The sequence below is a fragment of the Eriocheir sinensis genome, chromosome 32, assembly GCF_024679095.1.
Source record: "Eriocheir sinensis breed Jianghai 21 chromosome 32, ASM2467909v1, whole genome shotgun sequence".
Classification (NCBI taxonomy): domain Eukaryota; kingdom Metazoa; phylum Arthropoda; class Malacostraca; order Decapoda; family Varunidae; genus Eriocheir; species Eriocheir sinensis.
Window position 1 is genome coordinate 4,078,550 of NC_066540.1, and position 22,538 is coordinate 4,101,087.

General features: G+C 42.5%; 1 long non-coding RNA gene across 1 annotated transcript; it reads right to left on the reverse strand.

The window, feature by feature from the left end:
* Positions 1-9,558: 9,558 nt before the first annotated feature.
* On the reverse strand, positions 9,559-13,195 carry LOC127006064 (uncharacterized). Its single transcript, XR_007759042.1, has 3 exons — positions 12,977-13,195; positions 10,133-10,244; positions 9,559-9,739 (listed from the first exon to the last, which is right to left on the reverse strand). It is a non-coding gene; the product is annotated as an uncharacterized LOC127006064 (long non-coding RNA).
* Positions 13,196-22,538: the final 9,343 nt, after the last annotated feature.

A 22,538-nucleotide genomic window follows, 5' to 3' on the forward strand; every position in this document is an offset into this window, starting at 1 on the left:
TGAAAGGGTTAACAACAAGCTCGACTGTCACTTCCTCGAACTTAATGTTAACTAGAGGGAAATGCAAAGTTTTGGAGCCATCTGATCAATGAAAAATCACTTATTTTTAAGGACAGACCACCTAGTCTGGACCTTGGGGTCTGTGTGGTCTGATTTTCTATGTAATTCTCCCCAATATTTGTTAATGTCTTGTTGTTTTGGCAAGTGTTTGTTGCATCCATTGTTTTGCTGTGGACTTTGTACAGCACAAGTGCTTGCATTATTTTGTCTCTTTATTGAGGCAGAGGCCTTCTAGTAGTCATGGAGGTCACAGCATCCCAGGCAGTGGACAGCCTGGGTCTGGTCCCCTTGTCCGGCACCTTTGCTGCGTCTTCACGGAGAGCAAGAGGGAGCTTTCTTCTTTACTTCTTGGCCTCCGAGAGTGTTTATTTGTCTCCGTGGTTGTTGTTTCCGGAGTTTTTGTCTCCTTTAATCTTGTTGGTGACAATTTGATTCTTTCATGTTTAAACATGTCTGCTTTTATCTCATTTTCTCTTTTTTTTGTTTGTTTGTTTTTGATCCACGTTATCTTGTTGTTCTTTGTCTCAAAGCGGCGACGCTCTGCACACTTCCCTGCTCTGTTCCTTCCCTTCCTTGATGCCCTTTTCTGTGGTGGCTGTTCTGCAGCATTGTTCTGTCTCTGTTTTCCGCTTCCCATATCCACAAGGTGCTTTTCAGCTGCCTGCTGCATGGTTGCCTCCAGGTTGTCAAGGCCAGCTAGTTCACTGCTCTGGGTCTATTCTGCCTCAGTTTCTTTGATGCAGTTGTCACAATATTGGGGTTGAAAACCAGTAACTGTGTTGTGCTCTGCTACACTTTATGGAATTTGTAGATGCTTTTGGTATTCAGTTTGAAGCATGTTTCTATGAGGCTGTGATCTTTGTCCCAACAGCCACCCCTGGTGCTGGTGCAGCAGCGAGGGTCTGAGGCGGGTGCCGTGCTGCGTCCTCACTGCCGCTGACTTCTGTTGCAGTGGAGGCTGCAGGGCCGGGCAGCAGCCTGAGGGGCCAGGACCAGCAGGAGCAGCCTGCCACTGCTGTGAGGATCAGTGCCAGACCATGCACTACAGTACAGTGCAATTCCTTCATCATATTTTGTGCCAAAGAAAAAATTCAGTGCCATAACTTTGAACAGCACCTTGCATGCTCTGATCAGGGGTGCTCAGGAGAACCACCACCACCACCACCACCACCTTGCTGCTGGCATCTCCAGCCATAAAGGAAAGGGAGAGTTTGAGTGAGAGAAGGTTTGAGACCGAGAGCAAGTTCACCAGACACAGCCTTGCACACACTGCTGAAGGCAAGCATGAGTGCCAAGAGTGTGGGAAAAGACTCCCTGGGAAGGGTGACCTCAACAAACACACCCACATACTCTGGTGAAAGACCTCTTAAATGCCTCGAGTGTGGCAAAGTGTTCAGATACAAGAGTGACCTTAACTCACACACCCGTACACACACTGGTGAAAGACTTCATGAATGCCAAGAGTGTGGCAAAGTGTTCAGACACAAGAGTCACCTTAACACACACACCCTTACACACACTGGTGAAAGACCTCATGAATGCCAAGAGTGTGGCAAAATGTTCAGTAGGAAGAGTCACCTTAACACACACACCCTTACACACACTGATGAAAGACCTCATGAATGCCAAGAGTGTGGCAAAGTGTTCAGACACAAAAGTCACCTTAACAAGCACACCCTCACACACACTGGTGAACGACCTCATGAATGCCAAGAGTGTGGCAAAGTGTTCAGTAGGAAGTGTAGCCTCAAATTACACACCCTTAGACACACTGGTGAAAGACCTCATGAATGCCAAGAGTGTGGCAAAGTGTTTGCTCAGAAGAGTGACCTTAGTAGACACACCCTTACACACACTGGTGAAAGACCTCATGAATGCCAAGAGTGTGGCAAAGTGTTCAGTAGAAAGAGTACCCTTAACAAACACACCCTTATACACACTGGTGAAAGACCTCATGAATGCCAAGAGTGTGGCAAAGTATTCAATCAGAAGAGTCACCTTAACACACACACCCTTACACACACTGGTGAAAGACCTCATGAATGCCCTGAGTGTGACAGAAGGTTCTTTTCTAGGTCTGCTTTGAACAGCCACGTTTTCTCACACTCTGATCTGAGAAAGTTCAAGTGTGATATTTGTCTAATACATGTCAAGACCAAGCAGAGTATTGCCAGGCACATGAAGATCCACTTCCCCTGAGGTGTTGTGTGGTGGTGCAGTATGTGGTGGCGGTGGAGGACAGTGTTTGGCAACCCCGCCCTGGCTGAAGAACAAGAAGAAAGAGAAGACAAAGAGAGAAAGACAGACATGGAGGAACAACAAGAACAGAAAAGAAAGAAAGGAGTGAAAAGACCAGTGAAAGAAAGAAGAGAAAGATGGACAATAAAATATTACGAAAAAGCACGAACATAAAGAAAAGGAATGGAGGAAAGGAAGAAATGATGAAAGAAGAGGAAGAGAATAGAAGGAAGCCTGGAAGAAAAGGAGGAAGGGGAGCAGCATCAAGACGGGGATAGTTAGAAAAGGCTCATCAGCATCTTCTTGGCTTATGGTCCATCTTCTCCCTCTCCTGGGGTGGGACTTGCCATGGTCCTCCTCCATCTTGCTGGTCCGGTGCTAATCCTTCCTCTATTTCCAACACTCCCAAGTCTTGTGTCACTGTTCCTCTCCCTTGTTCCTGTATCTTGGCTTATGGTCCATCTTCTCCCTTTCCTGGGGTGGGACTTGCCATGGTCCTCCTCCATCTTGCTGGTCCGGTGCTAATCCTTCTTCTATTTCCAACACTCCCAAGTCTTGTGTCACTGTTCCTCTCCCTTGATCCTGTATCTTCTTAACTTATGGTCCATCTTCTCCCTTTCCTGGGGTGGGACTTGCCATGGTCCTCCTCCATCTTGCTGGTCCAGTGTTAATCCTTCCTCTATTTCCAACACTCCCAAGTCTTGTGTCACTGTTCCTCTCCATGCTCTCCTTGGTCTTACAACTGGTCTCCTCCTGGGCACCTCCACCGCCCTCAGCACCCCGCCCTCTGTCTCTCTCCTCACATGTCCCAACCATTGCAGCCTTCTCTGTCTCTCTCTCCTCTGTGTCTCCTTCACACCACATCTCTCAGCCACTTCCTCATTATTTCCACTCACTGTATATATGTGTGTGTGTGTAAGCTTGTATAATATATTTCTGCCTTACACAACGATTTTGATTATCCAGAGAGAGAGAGAGAGAGAGAGAGAGAGAGAGAGAGAGAGAGAGAGAGAGAGAGAGAGAGAGAGAGAGAGAGAGAGAGAGAGAGAGAGATGACCCACGTGGTCACTTCAAGAAACAATCACAACAGTGAGGCCTTGTGTTACTTAACTAACAGACGGTCACTGCTCTTCCCCTACGCCTATAAACAGTGGTGTTCCGCAGGGCTCTGGGCTGTCTCCCACTCTTTATGTTGTTCATTACTGATTGTTTGATAGTTTATTGTTGCAGTTATACAACAAAGGAGAAGAGAGGAACCTGTCATCCCAAGCCCAGGCAATACACATTAATAATCTTTTAATTCCAAAACAAACTACTCAATCCACTCATGCCGATAAATCTACTGTGCATTGCTCAGCATCTTTCAACAGAAGACCCACCCAACGGAAAGCATGACTCAAGGCTGGACGCTGCAGAACATTAACCTTTGACCTTGCTGTCATTTCTGAATGGGACAGAGGTAGCTTGGTGTCCTTTACTTCCTCGAAAACTCAATTTCTCCACCCGTCAGCTCAACACAATCTTCCAAACACCTATCCCCTATTCCTGGACAACACTCAGCGGGGTCCATGATTTACTACCAAGCAAATGAGTGACTGCATCAACTGTAGCCGATGTAGTGACCCTCATTTTGTGTCTCAAGAATGCCCTCAGCCAGCCACTGTTGAGTCCACACCACTTCCAGCCTTAGACTCAGGTGAGGAAAGTCGAGAAGATTACCAGAAAGGTGTGGAAATAGTTAACTATATGAAAGAAACCTCGAGGGCAGCAGCTGATAGGGGATTTGCAGGAGTAGAAATGGACGACAACTACAGAGTGGGATCTTATCTGGTATAGAGGTCATTTTCATCTTCTTTACACATTGCAGAGCAGGTGCAAGGAACAGTGCTCGCCTCTGTGGTGCAAGTGCTGGCGTGGGTGAGGGCGATGAACCAAGGAAGAGAAAAAGGAATGATGAAGCCAAGGCCAAAAGCACAGACACTTCTAGAAAGTGCAATGGCACCGATCTTAGCGTCCAGTAGTGACGCAGAGACAGTAGACAGTAGAGCGTTGCATCAGCGGCGGAGCTGGGCCTGAAACCTCATCAACGGTAAACGGTAAACAACGCAGTGGTTCATGAATGCCACAAGGGAAAAAGGCTGGGCCGGGGCAGACGAAGAGTCATGGAAATGGTGGGAAGCGAACACCAGAAAATACCGCAGATTAGGAAAACTTGCCTACCAGTACCTTCATGAGTTCCCCTCCAAGCAGTGTTAGCAGCCAGCAGTTAATTGAGTAAAGTTATTATTTAACCTCCTGGAAAACCTTAAGAAAAAGTGTAGGGATGAAAATGGTTGTGGAAATAGCCATGAAATGTGAGGCCAAGGGCGGCCGTGACCCGTGGCTAACCGCCGAGGCCTGGAGTCCCTTGATAGAGACTGTCAAGGGTCTCCACCGCAGCCTAAAAAGCCTTGGTTTAATCACGCTTGTTCTCGTGCTGTCAACGATAGAGAGGCAGCTCACAAAAGGTACCAGAGCCTTCGAACTCCCACTAACCATGATCTCTACATTTCTGCCCGGAATCGTGCCAAATCTATTCTCCGACTTACCAAAAACTCTTTCATCAATAAAAAATGCTAAAATCTTGCTTTCTCTAATTCTTCCCGTGACTTCTGGCATGTAGCCAAAAACATATCCTCCAGCTTCACTTCTTCATCTTTCCCTCCACTCCTTAGTCCTGACGGCAGCACCGCCGTCTCATCCATCTCTAAGGCTGAACTCTTCTCTCAAACTTTTTTTCTAAAAACTCCACTCTGGACGATTCTGGGCATATTCCTCCTACTCATCCCCCTCTGACTTCTTCCCTAACGCACACTCTTGTAATCTATTCCAATATAACCTTGTAGCCGGTCTGTTGACGAGTGTCGGGCATGCCATTAGGTGCCCAGCGTAGTGGCCGCCGCCGCCCCACCCCGTCCCGCGTTGCGTACGTACCTGCGTAATTGTGGACGGGCCACACCGCATGTCGAATATATTCAAACTAATACAACCAACCATTATAACCTAACTGGCCCTGTTTTGGGGGATAATATGGCTGTAATAGCTGCTCCGAGAATGTGCTGTGCAGCGTTGGCTGGCTTCCATTTTGTAAGTCCACTGTTATTGTTTCACTCGGGGCTCTGTAGACAGACTGAGCCTCATGGCTGCCTTGCACTGCACCATACAAACTAGTTCCTAAGTCAGTAATATCCAGAATCCAGAATCGGACAGGAAGAATTATCCAATAAATCCAAAAAATAAATCCGAGCAAACTGGTATCGGTACCGTACCGTTTAGCTGGTACCGGTACCTGCCCACCCCTACAGCAGAGTCCTCCTCCAAAGTGTTCCTGAATAGCCAAGTGCTACTGAATACACTAGTCAGAACATTGAGACACACAGCACAATCAGGAGACATGCCAGAAGAATGGAAGGAATCAAACACAATCATGATACCCAAAACCAGGCAACCCAGAGTCAGTGAGTTCAGACCCATCATGGCACTAACCAATGTAGGCTACAAACAAATGATGGCAGTTGTACGGATGAGTCTAGAGGAACACATAGAAAGGGATAGATGGGGAAAGGACACCCAGGCAGGCTTTACAGCTCCGACCACCGCCTATAGGGATGGGCAGGTACCGTTAATTTGAGTACCGGTAGTACCGGTACTCAAATTAACGGTACCTGCCCACCCCGACCACCGGTAACTCAACTCCTCGGCGGCGCTGTCACGGGCAAAATTGACCCTTGGGCAAAATTGAGCCCGGGCATCCACATGCCTCTGTTATCTTAGCTCAAGCTCGTGTATGTGGGCTTCTTTTCGACTGATATGGCGTCTAGAGCTAGCATGATCATCATTCTTTATTATGATGACAAAGATCATGTCAAAATTTGCCTCATTAAATGAGAAACTACATAAAGTTCGGCAGCTTTTCCTCGTCGCCAAGCCATCCTCCAGCAGCGCTCCGACACCCATGATCGCACATTCATTTTTCACAAAATATAGGACACCAGTCACATTTGCATCGACATATTTCCACAGGTGAATACTTAGGGCATGTTCACACCAAGTTGCGACAGCTGAAGTTCATTAATTATGACAGGGGAAGGAAAAAGGTAGGGCTTCCTTGTCTTTAAGTTACCGACGTCCAGGAAACCGTACACGGCCTTGCCAAGGACCAAGGCAACTGGCGATAACAGAAAATTTAAATGTCAAAGACAGCTGAGATGATCATTATATATATATATATATATATATATATCTATATATATATATATATATATATATATAGATATATATATATATATATATATATATATATATATAATGTGTGTGTGTGTGCGTGTGTGTGTGTGTGTGTGTGAGAGAGAAGGTTTTAAGGAGCGACGTTATGTTAGGCAACACTTGATAGGGCAACTAACCTAACATGGATAAACCACGAATCTGTTAATAAATACTCACCAATGCTTTTCAAAACATTAAATCATGATAAAGTACTTACATTAGCTGTGCCTAGGAAATATGATGAACCTGAGAGTCAATACATGAGAAAATCATGATATAGGGAAACCAAGAAATTCACCAAATATTACTTATCAAAGAGCTAAAACAGGCTGTCCTACAGAAGTTGGTCAGTTAGGCTTGAAAAAGATGATTCTCTCTCTCTCTCTCTCTCTCTCTCTCTCTCTCTCTCTCTCTCTCTCTCTCTCTCTCTCTCTCTCTCTCTCTCTAATGAGGAGTGTAGAAACAATTCAACAACATATTGTTTCAGGACTGCAGATTGCGGGTGGTTCTGTGAACAGGTAATTCAAGATGATGCTGCCTTAAATTATGATATGTAGTGTGCCTGAGAAGGCTGGGGTTATTTCATTTATGAAGTAGATGAAAAAAAATGTTTATTTGAAATCCATTTCTGATATAGCAGACAATGGAACTTTTCTAGTCTTTCATCTACTTTCTACACAATGTGAGATAGACATAATGTGCACATTTGCAGCTACCACAGTATTATAGATATGAAATCTATACTTGCATCACCAAACATTATTAGGGAAACAAATGTGTAGACTTGCATTTACTCGTTTGTATATACCTTAATTACAAACAGCCAGAGGGTGTGATGTCTCATCTGAGCCCACCCCTCTATGGAATTAAGACAGATATATTGAATGCATTAAGTAATGTTTTTAATACAGGAATAAAGGAATAATGGTATTATTCCTGTATTCCAAGACACTTGGAAAGCATCAAATAACAATTAATAAATAGAAGGCAAAGCCAACCATGCATAAGGGACTTTTAAGACAAATAGCACTAACAGATACAACATATAAGCTATAACTGGGAACAGTAACAAATGAAATACAGAATCATCTTTAAGAAAATAACAAGCCTAGGAGCAGGGTCCAGAGAGAACGCCTGCACTGAAAATAGGAAAGCAGCAAATAATTCATTTAAATGAGACTATTGTGTTCAAAAGAGTTTTGAGGCCAAGAAACTGTTAATATTGTAAGAAGTGAATTCCAAACGGCTTTTGAGTTTTAACATAGAAACGCTAATAAGAATAATGATGAAAAATAAAATACACTTGAAATTCATTGACTTTATTGCAAAAATATACAAGTGATCAGACTAAAATGTTCCTCAGTAATCAAGAAGCAATCTGATGCAGGCAACTTGTTAACTTCACGGAGACAATATTTCTCTTCTTTACAACAGGACTTTTCACATGTATAAGCATCACTGACATGGTGAAACTGAACATGCAATGTACTGTCTAATGTCTCACATAGTCTTTGACATAATGTCCTTGGCCAGTAATAATTAAGAGGCAATGTTTTCCTCTGTGGTGTGTTGACCACAGTGGCCTGCATCATCATGATACTGGGCAAGGATGCGCAATATGATCTGATGCAGGAGAACCTGCCGCCTCCTCCCCTCGGCCACTTTGATGAGATATAGTTTATCTGTAAAATCATGCAGGAGAATTTATAGCAATCGCATTGTCCATTGTGCTTCGTTTTCCCTTTAACCCAGCGCGTGTGCGCACACACACACACATACACACACACAGATTTGTAACTTTATATCCAGACATGCTTTTTGTTCCTGCCATGTACATATAAAATATCTGGCATTTGGCAATAGGAACACAGACAATAAACATTTTTCAGTATTTATGTTGTATAAATTGTTGCTTGAATCTTGGGTTTTTCCCCTTAATGGTACTGTGTTTTATAAGGCAGAAGGTATAGGACCCATTTTTACAATGACTTACAGGCATGCATGTCAGCAAGAAGCACTGCAGTGACGAGACACAACACATCAAACATGCGACCTAGAAATCAACATCCAATTTTTCACCCACCACCAACAAAGGGAAAATAAGGTCAAGCTCAATAGCATCATTAGCATTGGACTTCCGGGGCTTGAGCCCCAAACCTTTTTTCACCCCCGGGCCCCGTGCCCCCGTCACTCCAAAAAATAAGAAATAAATATTATCCATTGTTTGAACGGAGCTGATGTTATTGATGTAGTTCATACTAAAGATTACATTTTGAAGCCATATGCCAGTAGTTTGAGCAGTTTGTAGTTTACTGTAACTCTATGTGTTTATCTTAGGTGCGTGGTGGTGAACGAACTCTGTTAACTTCAGCCCCTGATGTTTTTCTCTTTGCCCCGAATGTTTTTGAACCCTAGAAACGCCCCTGGTCAAGCTTAAGAATTTTGGCACAAGAAAAGATGAACTGCACTGTGCCAATGACTTTCATGACAACCCAAATCACAATACTAAACTTACTCTTGTTATCTTGGTGATTTCAGTCTCATTCAGCTACAGTCATTAGTTTCTTATCTGTATGGAGAATACATCCATGACAGAAATTTCTATTTGTAATTACAGTGACAAGACAGCCAACATAATATCATTCATAACCCTGTTAAAAATAATGCAAAAGTATATATATATATATATATATATATATATATATATATATATATATATATATATATATATATATATATATATATATATATATATATATATATACACACACACACACACACCAGCACTCTGTACCAACCCTAAGCAAAACACAGCCCTGTTAAAAATAAAGCAAAATTAGATATATATATATATATATATATATATATATATATATATATATATATATATATATATTTATATATATATATATATATATATATATATATATATATATCATATTTCTGTAGCAATCATAAGCAAATCACAACCCTGTTAAAAATAAAGCAAAAGTATATACGTACATACCAGCATTCTGTAGCAATCATAAGCACCAACACCAAAGCATAGTAAAAGAACCCACATGCATATTTTTGCAGCATTCTGAAACATTGATATTGTGTCACCTACTTGCATTATTCGATGACAATCTTCACCCTGGTAGGATTGGGAAAAAAATATATAAAAATTATGCAATAATATGATTAACTTAGCCTTAATAATGTCGCACATTTGCCTTTAGTTATAATAGACAAACAAAATATATTTTAATAAACATCTGGAAATAATATATAGCTTCACTGATAAGTCGGGAAAAGAAATGTTACCTTAAGTAGCTACATATTTCATTTATAAGAATGGAATATATATATATATATATATATATATATATATATATATATATATATATATATATATATATATATATATATATATATATACATACATACACACACACACACACACACACACACACACACACACACACTCGTATAAGGTTCCTGTGGAATAAAATTATTCAGCTATTCATAGGTAATTTATCAAATTTACCTTCACCAGGAGAGCAAATCTCTTCACGTTCTTCTTTTTGCGTGGCAACATATTTGGCTCTTCCCCTCGCAGCCACTGCTTCACAGTGTGCAAATGCACAAACTCTTGCTCACTGAAAATGAACATACATTCTTAATAAAAATATTGTTGCAGCCATCAGATAATATGTTGGGAGTCTAAAAACGTTATGGGTCTACCAAAAATTTTCTGGCTTACATAAGGCAGCCCCTGTCTGACCTAGCTTGGGTGGTAATTCAAAACCAATAGTTCCCTCATAAAAAACAATTCAATTGACTATCATAGTGGAGATGTGGGCTCTCAAATTTCTGGGCACTATAATATCCAATGTATTTTAACTTTGTGAATTTCTGACCAGGGGGTGTTGGGTTTACTCACCAGTCAAATGGTTCATAAAGGAAATTTGGTAGTATATAAATGAGGCAGCTAGAACCTGCTGGGACGCCAGCACTAACAATACTTTAGCACTAAAATGGTGTAATTACAGTTTAAAGAAGCTGGATAGTGTGCCATATGTATCATCCAAGAACAACCTGCTCTAGTATGGATAATATTGTGGGGTTTAGTCTATGTATAGTTATATATTTCCAAGCGGCCTAAGACTACCCATCCTCAGCAGGTAACTAAAGAATTCTAATGTTCAATGAATGTTATGCTAAAAAAATAGCATCTATATTCAACATTAGTATGGGGTTTATGAAAGTTCAATGTGTGACCTCTGGTGACATTCATGGTACTGGTAGCAGGGAGGAAAAGGTCAAGTGGGGAAATTGTCGATTCTCCATGGAATATCCTCCAACGGTGAATTAAATCTGATCTAAGTAGCCCACTACATACTGAGTGAAGACTTCAGAGTTCTTGTGCAATCAGTATAGTTTAGCTCTGAGAGACTGTCAATCAGTTAGGTCCATCTGGTAAGGGGACCCTAACTCTAACAAAGGATTTTAGAAAGGGATACCATGAACTCATTATTTGTGCAAAGAGTGGACCTCAACAAATTGTTAGCCAGTCCTGCTGCTTTACTGACTGATTTTGAGGTGAGAGTGGAATTTTAGACGGTTATCAACCAGAATACCCAAGAGTCTATGTACAGGATCCAGAGACAAGTCTGGCATCTTAGTACTACACTCTTATTGATGTTAAAATGTAGTCCCCATGAGAAAGCTACCCTATGGATAGCATCTATATCCTTCTGACAGAGATAGGTCGAAAGATAGGGTGGTGCAAAAGTCATACTGACCAGGTGGCGTTAGGTTCTGACTAGGAGCATTAGTACTGACCAAGTGGCATTAGGGTCTGACCAGGTTGGGTTAGGTTTCGTTTAAATTATATTGAGGCACAGACACTTTTTTTCCTGTGTATTTCATGATGGTTTTCCTTATGAAGATAGTTTCTTTTTCAGGAATAATATAAAATTGTCAACTTGAAAATTGAAAAACTGACACACTCACTTTTACTTTTTTCCAGAAAGAAAATTATTATATTTGAATAAATAGTTTATATGTACAGTATTAGGATTAGGACCTGTCTCCTAATGGTAGATGAAAATACATTCTTCTGGTAGATTTAGATGTGTTTTAAATGAATCTCCTCATTGTTTCTGTTGTAATTCAGTTTTTATCACCCCATTCCTCCTCAGAACCTACACATCTGTGACAAAATTAATTAACAAAGCAATCAAAACACCAGAAATTGACAAGTTCACCTATCTCATTGCTAAAAACATTGTTGTTCTCAATGAAGAACTTGGGTCACATACAACACAATGGACAACGGTGTATATCTTACTGTCAGAATGTTCATTCCTGCGATATTAGTTTTTATATAATTTATCATTTCCTCCCGAGTCCATCCACATTAACCTGCACCATGATGGTCTGCAGGGGAAGAAGGGGGGGGAGGGGGTAGAGGAGGAGATTCAAATCTAAATGTGCTGACCCGATGGCGATAAGTACTGAGCAAAGTGATGATAGTAATGGCCAAAGTGGCATTAGGTACTGATCCAGTGCCAATGAGTACCAATCAATGTGTTAAGTTGGATTAGGTTTAGGAATATTGCCCAAAACTGTAACTTTACCACATGCTTGTAGATGAAAATACATTTTTCTGGTAGAATTTGGTGCTTTTTGTATGAATCTGCTTATTTTTGTCGGAAATCCTTCAGTTATGTGAGGGAAGGGTTTAAAAAAGGTTCATTTGCAATGAAAATGAAAAAGTATAGTTTCATCTGAAAATCTGAGACAGGTGAACTTATGGTACAGTATATATTCACCCAAAAAAAAAAACAATTTTTGTTCGCGTGCTCGTATAATTAAACCTAACCCAAGCTAACCCAGCCTAAATCTAACCTAGGTACTCGAACAAACCTAATGCCACCTTGGTTAATACCCTAACCCCATCATGATCAATATCTAATGCTGTCTTGGTCAGTAGCCAACGCCATCTTTTAAAAAATCGCTATCAGCATTGCTTGGAATTTTTACGCATATATTTTGGGTTCAAAATGGTATATCTATACAACTACTGCTCCAACTCTTTGTATTGTCATCCTTCCCTAGCCCCAACAAACCTGAAGACTTGTCAGAACAGCAAAGTTTAGGTGTGGGAGGCCTCAATAGGCGAAATTTGGCAAGAATTTCCAACAAATCTATGTAAATTTCCCAAAACCAACATCATAACCTCCTAGCCAGGGTTCTTTGACCCCCATATTAAGTATCCTATCCTAACCTAATCCTTAACATAACATACCCCATAGCTTAACCTCGCCCTTAACCTAACCTGACCTGAAAGAGGGTAAAACGGTAAAAATAAGATTCAAAGACTTACCTTTGACCGGGGTTATTTTGCTCCATTACGTTGAAATGGCAAGATGCAGGCTTGTAGCAGCAATAGTTGAGGTTGATGCATTGCGCCAGTTGCCTTGATCCTTGGCAAGGCCGTGTACGGTTTCCTGGACGTCGGTAACTTAGAGACAAGGAAGCCCTACATTTTTCCTTCCCCTGTCATAATTAATGAACTTCAGGTGTCGCAACTTGGTGTGAACATGCCCTAAGTATTCACCTGTGGAAATATGTCGATGTAAATGTGATTGGTATCCTATTTTTTGTGAAAAATGAATGTGCGATCATGGGTGTCGGAGCGCTGCTGGAGGATGGCTTGGCGACGAGGAAAAGCTGCCGATCTTTATGTAATTTCTGATTTAATGAGGCAAATTTTGACATGATCTTTGTCATCATAATAAAGAATGATGATCATGCTAACTCTAGACGCCTTATCAGTCGAAAAGAAGCCCACATACACGAGCTTGAGCTAAGATAACAGAGGCATGTGGATGCCCGGGCTCAATTTTGCCCGAGGGTCAATTTTGCCCGAGGGTCAATTTTGCCCGTGACAGCGGGACGCTGACTCGCTGCTCCTCCACGTCTGTCAGGGACATTTTTCGTCTTTTCCACGCTGGGCTGTTTTCCAAGAGTCCCTCCACGACCCCAGGTGAGACATTAAGGCTGCCGTGGTACTGTGAATAGTGGAAATAAGGAGACAGTCACCACTCGTCTCGATGAACAGTTTTTGTTTTTGCCGCTGTTGGCGTTGTTGAAGGGACGCATTATTAGTGGTCTGGGAAGCTGCTGCAGGCTGCCATCACGGTGCAAAGAGTACAAATGAGGAGAAACACTCACGCCTCACAAGGGGGACCAGTTTTGCTTCCTGGCGCTCAGATATTGGCTTTAATGGAGCACTTGTGATGGGAGGCGTCCAGGCTACAGGGAACCATCCTGCCAGGCTGGAAATACTGGAAATAAGGAGAAGCAGTCAGGGTTTTGCCTAACCTGACCTGGGCAATGTGTAGGAGGAGTGGGCGTGGTCTGTGAAGCACAAGGGCATATATTCTATGTTGTTCATGCCTCCGTGTATTCAGATTGATCCACTGGGCATCGGAAATGGTCTAGAAAATGTGTTCAGATTGGAATAACAACATACATATGTAACTGAAGCGCTATCACTCCCCCTCACGGCTCGGCACACACTGAGTTAGGGGCCGAGGAAGTGAGGACGGCACGATTGAGTATTGCCTGGATGTGTGTGTTGTCAGGTTAGGGTGGGGGGGGCGAACCCCACCCCCCAGTTAGCCGTTAGGTGTGTTAGGTTTGGTCAGGGTAGTTTGGGGGGGTGAGAGAGGGCAAAGCCCCCGTTAGCCGTTAGGTTACAAGTTGGGGTTGGTTTAGTTTAAAAGTAATTTGTGACATTTGAGAGAGAGAGAGAAACCTCCCACGCTCACTCACACAGGTGGAGTGTGCTACGGGGAACTGTAGTGTTCCTGATATATGTACCCTCCTAAAAGTAGGTTTTTTGCTGGTTTGGGCATATTCTGTGTCCTGAAAATAATACACTTACTCCTGCTACATTTTTACCCCTGAGCTGAGGACAGGGCTGGAGTATGGATCTTGAGGTGGTTTGGGCACGTGAAGAGACGGGGGAAGGTGAGCCTCTGGGTGTTAGGGTGGAGGTGCCAGGTTGCCGCCCACCAGGCAGGCCACACAGGAGCTGAGTCCAGTGCCGAGTGAGGAGGTTGAGGTGGTTTGGGCACGCCAAGAGGAGGAGGGCATAATATTCATGAGAGGTTCGCCACCTCTGGCAAAGGTAATACTTACAACACGGATTCTTTTTTGGTCCCTGAATGCAGTGTAGTAACAAGTGACTTCCGAAAATTAGAAGGCAGGTCGGGGGGGGCATAGTCCCCTGTTAAGGGGGTCAAGGGGTACCAAGCCCCCCATTAAGTAGGTTACGTTAGGTTAGGTTTGATTGGTTTAAATTTATTCGGCATGCAGTGTTGGCCAGCAGAAATACACAGTGCATGGCGGGACAGAGCGGCAGCGGGGGTAGTCTACTATGCAGGCCAGTGTTGCGAGAAATACCTCCTCGCAGAAATAAGTCGCTCTGCTGCCCACCACGTATGCATGCCGGGGAAATACACGGCAGGAAAAACATTAATTTGGTTGGTTTTGTTCTAGTTTGTCCACTTGTGATCTTTTACCCAGTAGCAGCGACGGGCCAAATTTGTGGCTTTACCGTGTAGCAGCGATGGGCCAAATTTGTGGCTTTACCATGTAGCAGCGACGGACCGAATTTGTGGCTTTACCGTGTAGCAGCGAAGGGCCAAATTTGTGGCTTTACCATGTAGCAGCGACAGGCCAAATTTGTGGCTTTACCATGTAGTAGCAACGGGCCAAATTTGTGGCTTTACCATGTAGCAGCGACGGGCCAAATTTGTGGCTTTACCATGTAGTAGCAACGGGCCAAATTTGTGGCTTTACCATGTAGCAGCGACGGGCCAAATTTGTGGCTTTACCATGTAGCAGCGACAGGCCAAATTTGTGGCTTTACCATGTAGTAGCGATGGGCCAAATTTGTGGCTTTACCATGTAGCAGCGACGGGCCATATTTGTGGCTTTATCGTGTAGCAGCGACGGGCCAAATTTGTGGCTTTACCATGTAGCAGCGACGGGCCATATTTGTGGCTTTATCGTGTAGCAGCGACGGGCCAAATTTGTGGCTTTACCATGTAGCAGCAATGGGCCAAATTTGTGGCTTTACCATGTAGCAGCGACGGGCCAAATTTGTGGCTTTACCATGTAGCAGCGACGGGCCAAATTTGTGACTTTACCATGTAGCAGCGACGGGCCAAATTTGTGCCATGATTTAAATCCCCCAGAATAGATGATACATAATCTGATCACAAATGCTTTGATATATATTATGAAATGGTTTGTGTGAAGGGTGATTTTTTCTCATTTTTCTCGCTATTAAGAAACATGATCCCCGCTGCTACCGGGTTAAGAGTGGCAGGGATGGATAGATCGGATTTGTTATTCAAATTGATTTTTTTTATTTAAATTATTTTTATTGCAATAATCCTTGTTTGTTTCCACTTGTTAATTGTTTCAGTCTTATGAGGCCATTTTCTTGTATTAAACTTGGCATTGTTAAATGAAACCATAGTTTAATATACATTACCCAAGATTAGTTATTCACTTAAAAATCATAAGTAGGTCTAATCATTTATTTTTTTATGCATTTGAATATTTTTCTCGTTAGTGATGGCAATGATTCTCTGGTGCCTGACTTGTTACAGGACCAGTGCAGGACAATTAGACGTGGTACTTTTCCTGTATAACTGATTCACATGTTGTTCCTTCTTTATATATATATATATATATATATATATATATATATATATATATATATATATATATATATATATATATATATATATATATATATATATATATATATATCAGTGGTGGGCACTGATCACTTTTTTCCTCTTCCGATCCCCGATCATCCAATCAGTTTGGGCAACTGATCCGATTCTGATCATCCAATCATTTTTTTAAGAACTGCTTTTCTGATCACCATTCCGATCATCCAATCATTAAAACTTATAATAATTACTATTATTTTTAAAATAATAATTACAAGAAACACCTATTTTAGGCGTTCTTTAAGTAATAATTTCAAATAAGTAATAACTTAATTAATTGCTTATAAGAACATAGGAACATAAGAACATAGGGAAACTGCAAGAGGCCGAGTGGCCTACACAGGGCAGCTCCAGAATCCCCCCCACTACTCACGATGGGCGAGGAGGTGTAGTTTAAGGGGTTACAGGTAGAGGCTTGATCCTCGTTTACCTTCGGTACGGGCGTACGCTCCAGTACCCTGTCTCCTTACTGCACCCACACCTCACTGCCACCTGTCATCCTCGTCCATGTAGTTATCCAGTCTACTCTTAAGGGGCGCGTAGTCTTAGAAAGCATATGGAGTTGCATATTTTTGGCTGTAAATTTTACACAATAAAGTAGACTACAATCTAACATCTCTGGCAAAGTTTGAGTCTGATCGACGAAAAACTTTCTCTTTTTTTTTGGAGGGGGGGTGATTTTTTTGACCGAATTTGAGTTCTAAATAACTTTTTTATATATGGGTTTTCAGCTTTTTTGTTCATTGGACAATGTAAAGTAACCTCAGTGCTAACATTTGGCCAATATGTGTTGACAATGTTTTTTTTCCATATATATAATAATATTTTTTTATTACGTAACCAAACACATGTCGCTGTTTCGGTGTAAAATATATGAAAAAAATATTCTATGGCACTTAGAAGAGTTTTGTCTTGATGGAAATATAGTCTTACCATTACCCTATTGAATGAACTTATCCAATTGGAAATGTCTTTTATAGGCTAGCAGAATTTTAACCAAAAATGCCAATAACTTACATTTTGAGAAATCATCGTTTTTACATTTCGTTACCATAATATGTTTGATATGCTATTTCTGCAATGTATTTTTTATTCTACAGATATTTCTGAGTTATGGTGCCTGGTCCCCTCCTTTTCAAAGGATATTATACACTCGATGGTGTGGGCATCATTGGAGATAGGTTTTTACTCAGAAGCCTCCAGGCTTATAATTTTTTTCTGCTGCCTCGCTGGCTTGTTTTCTTGTCTTTCTCTTCTTCCTCTTCACGTTCTTGGTTCTGCTTGTCCTCTTTTCCTTCTGCTCAAGAGAATCTGTGAAGTTGGAGGACCTCTTGAACCCAAGCGAGGTCAGGAGGTTGGCTTCACTGTGCCCAAAGTTATGCTCCAGGATTGGATTTATATATATATATATATATATATATATATATATATATATATATATATATATATATATATATATATATATATATATATATATATATATATATATTTATATCCTCCCAAGGTGCAGGGCTTTACATTTTTCTTCATTTGATTGTAGCAGCCACTTTTTGCTCCATTCCTGTAGCCTGGTGATGTCTTCTTGTAGGAAATCTGCAGTCAAGGGGTTAAATGTATGCAATGTTGGTAATAGTTGAACTTGATTTGGCACAGAATTCCAAATTTTAGGACCAGAATAAGCTGGAGAGTGTTGGAAGACTGACAGGTCATGTTGTGGAGCACAGAGGTATTCACGGGTGCGGGCGGGATAACTATGTTGTGTTAGTGAGACTGAGAGGCAGGAGGCCAGGTGGCCAGACGCTGCTGTACTTACCGGGCGCTGTTCATTCAAAAAACATTCTCAGTCGCCCCCTGTTGATTTCTGACCATCTGGCCTTGTGTGTTATATCCAAAACCCATGGATGTGTGTTATATCCTGGATGGAAGTCAACCCCAGCCCGTCATGGCGCAGGCAAGTGTTTATAGTGGCGCCATCTTCTCTTGGCTCATGCTGCCCCCCGGAACTCCTTCTTGATTCACTTGGATGGTTTCCTCTAGAGTCCGGGTTGATGGGTGGTCTTCAGGACAGCATGTGGGTAGTTTTAAGCCACTCGGCGGTGACTGAGAAATCCTAGGTGGTAGTGTGGGGAACCCGCTGTGAATGTGGGCCCAGCACGCTACCACTCAGCCACCGCCTACTCTATTGGTGAAGTAGCGACAATTGTGCATCCTCTCAGCCTTCAATGTGTCACTAACTGGTAACTTTGCACAAGTCGTACTTGCGCCGCCCACACTCCATGCAGGCCGAGGCAAGTTTGGCCGGCCATGTGTTGCTGTCTGTGCCTTGGCAAGATGGCGCCACTATAAACACTTGCCTGCGCCATGACGGGCTGGGGTTGACTTCCATCCAGGACAGGGACTCGGCTCACGATCGAGAGAGCCCGGGTTTGATTCCCGGGCGGAGTGGAAAAATTTGGGCAGCTTTTCCGATACCCTACGCCCCTGTCCACCCAGCAGTGAATGGGTACCAGGTATTAATTGGGGGTTGTGTCCCGTCTCCTGGGGTCTGTTCCCTTCTCCTATAATTCCTTCCCCTTCTGTCTCTCTCCGGCATATGACCACAGATGTTGTGTCCCGTCTCCTGGGGTCTGTTCCCTTCTCCTATAATTCCTTCCCCTTCTGTCTCTCTCCGGCATATGACCACAGATGTTGTGTCCCATCTCCTGGGGTCTGTTCCCTTCTATAATTCCTTCCCCTTCTGTCTCTCTCCGGCATATGACCACAGATGTTGTGTCCCGTCTCCTGGGGTCTGTTCCCTTCTATAATTCCTTCCCCTTCTGTCTCTCTCCGGCATATGACCACAGATGTTGTGTCCCATCTCCTGGGGTCTGTTCCCTTCTCCTATAATTCCTTCCCCTTCTGTCTCTCTCTGGCATATGACCACAGATGTTGTGTCCCGTCTCCTGGGGTCTGTTCCCTTCTCCTATAATTCCTTCCCCTTCTGTCTCTCTGGCATATGACCACAGATGTTGTGTCCCGTCTCCTGGGGTCTGTTCCCTTCTCCTATAATTCCTTCCCCTTCTGTCTCTCTCCGGCATATGACCACAGATGTTGTGTCCCGTCTCCTGGGGTCTGTTCCCTTCTCCTATAATTCCTTCCCCTTCTGTCTCTCTCCGGCATATGACCACAGATGTTGCGCCCACTAAACCAAACTTTCCAACTTTCCATCCAGGCCCCTCAAGAGAGCCTACTGGCGCTACAGGCGTACACGTAAAAAATAAATGAATAAATAAATAAAAACATGTCAGGTCCCTATGACACACTGTGCTGGCTCCGGCTCTGCTCACATTACTACCATTAGATTTGCATTGCTGCCATGAGGTGCACTCTTCATTACACACACACCCGCATACGTACATGTGTGTGTGTGTGTGTGTGTGTGTGCCTTCATTAACCCAGTGGTGGCAGCAGCGGGGACCATGTTTCTTAATGGTTCCTCCAAGCGAGAAAAATGAGAAAAAATCACCCTCGCACAAACCATTCCATAATACATATAAAAGCATTTGTGATCAGATTATGTATCATCTATTTTTTGGGGGTTTATATCATGGCACAAATTTGGCCCGTCGCTGCTACACGGTAAAGCCACAAATTTGGCCTGTCGCTGCTACACGGTGAAGCCACAAATTTGGCCCGTCGCTGCTACACGATAAAGCCACAAATTTGGCCCGTCGCTGCTACACGGCAAAGCCACAAATTTGGCCCGTCGCTGCTACACGATAAAGCCACAAATTTGGCCCGTCGCTTCTACATGGTAAAGCCACAAATTTGGCCCGTCGCTGCTACACGGTAAAGACACAAATTTGGCCCGTCGCTGCTACACGGTAAAGCCATAAATTTGGCCTCTCTCCTACACTGTAAAGACACAAATTTGACCTGTCGCTGCTACACAGTAAAGACACAAATTTGGCCCGTCACTGCTACACGGTAAAGACACAAATTTGGCCCGTCGCTGCTACACGGCAAAGCCACAAATTTGGCCCGTCGCTGCTACACGGTTAATTATTGATACACATGACCACAAAATCCTGCCGAGTTATCTTTAATATTTTTAGAGCTAGCTTACAAGATGTCCAATCATTTCCATGCCTATTTCCTATTTTTTTCATACTGTCCCTGATATTCATGTGTGTTTGTGTGTGTTTTTCTCCGTTTGTATTTCATGTGCGTCACTGGGATTTTGTGTGTATGTGTGGCAACTATTCACGCACACACACACCAAATCCCGTAGAGCTATCTTTAATATTTTTAGAACTAGCTTACAAAATGTCCAAACCTTTTCAGACCTGGCGGCTGTCAAGTTTTACCTTCCTGAGCTGCTGGTGTTGGTGGTGCCCAGGCTGGAACACTCCCCGCCCAGGACTACGACAACCTGAGAAGGCCCAGCAAGACTCTGCCCCTGGCTTATAAGGTATTGGTGATGGTAGTAGTAGTAGTAGTAGTAGTTGTTGAAACCCAAGACGTATAATAACTGTTTGTGGTTTTGTTAGGGTAGGTTAGGTTTAGGGTATCTTCTAACACAGGACAGCCAGCACCTTAGGGTATAAATCAACACAGAATGACCTCACTTTGTTGCATAGAAAGTCTCATTAGCAAGGAAGCATAGATGAATTTTCTGAGTCAAGACCTGTAATGACTGTTTAGGGTTTTGTTAGGTCAGGTTAAGTTTAGGGTATCTTCTAACACAGGACAGCCAGCACCTTAGGGTATAAATCAACACAGAATGACCTCACTTTGTTGCATAGAAAGTCTCATTAGCAAGGAAGCATAGATGAATTTTCTGAGTCAAGACCTGTAATGACTGTTTAGGGTTTTGTTAGGTTAGGTTAAGTTTAAGGTATCTTGAAGCATATAAATCAACACAGAATGACCTCACTTTGTTGCATAGAAAGTCTCATTAGCAAGGAAGCATAGATGAATTTTCTGAGTCAAGACCTATAGTAACTGTTTAGGGTTTTGTTAGGCTAGTTAAGTTTAGGGTATCTTCTAACACATGACAGCCAGCACCTTAGGGTATAAATCAACACAGAATGACCTCACTTTGTTGTATAAAATGTCTCGTTAGTAAGGAAGCATGTATAAATTTTCTGAGTCAAGACCTGTAGTAACTGTTTAGGGTTTTGTTAGGTTAGATAAGTTTAGGGTATCTTGAAGTGTATAAATCAACACAGAATGACCTCACTTTGTTGTATAAAATGTCTTGTTAGTAAGGAAGCATGTATGAATTTTTTGAGTCAAGACTTATAGTAACTGTTTAGGGTTTTGTTAGGTTAGATCAGGTTAAGTTTAGGGTGTCTTCAAACACAAAACAGCCAGAAATCTATAACACACATCAACACAGAATGACCTCACTTTGTTGTATAGGAAGTCTCATTAGCAAGGAAGCATGTATGAGTTTTTTGAGTCAAGACCTGTAGTGACTGTTTAGGGTATTGTTAGGGTAGATCAGGGTAAGTTTAGGGTGTCTGCAAAAACAAGATAGCCAGAAACCTATAGCACAGACCAGCACAGAATGACCTCACCTTGTTGTATAAAATGTCCCATTAGTAAGGAAGCATATATGAATTTTCTGAGTCAAGACTTATAGTAACTTCAAAACACACAAGACAGCCAGAACCCTATAGCACAGATCAACACAGAAGGACCTCACGATGCTGTACAGAAAGTCTCATTAGTAAAGAAGCATTAATGAATTTTCTGTCTGCCTTAACCCGAGAACGTCGGCAGACCCTTTTCAGGGCTTTCCCGAGTCGTGGCTGTGGTACGGTGGACCCTAAAAAGGGCTCGCCATAAAACCCCTAATTCGAGCTAATTGTAGGCGGTGGTGGCATAGCGCAACCCACCATGAATGCCCTGGGTCATGGTGGTGGGTGAGTGATCTTGAGATTGGCTTTTTTGTCATAGGTGGTGCTGTAAGGTCATGGCAGACTGAATTAGCTATCCACACAGTAATCACTTGTCAAATTCTCTAAAGTAGACAACAAGTGACTCTCGGCTGGATGCCACGCGTCACCAGACTGTTTATTTTGTAACAAACACCACCACAAAAAATGGAGTTTGAGTAAAAGTAAATATTTTTAACAGCTGTAT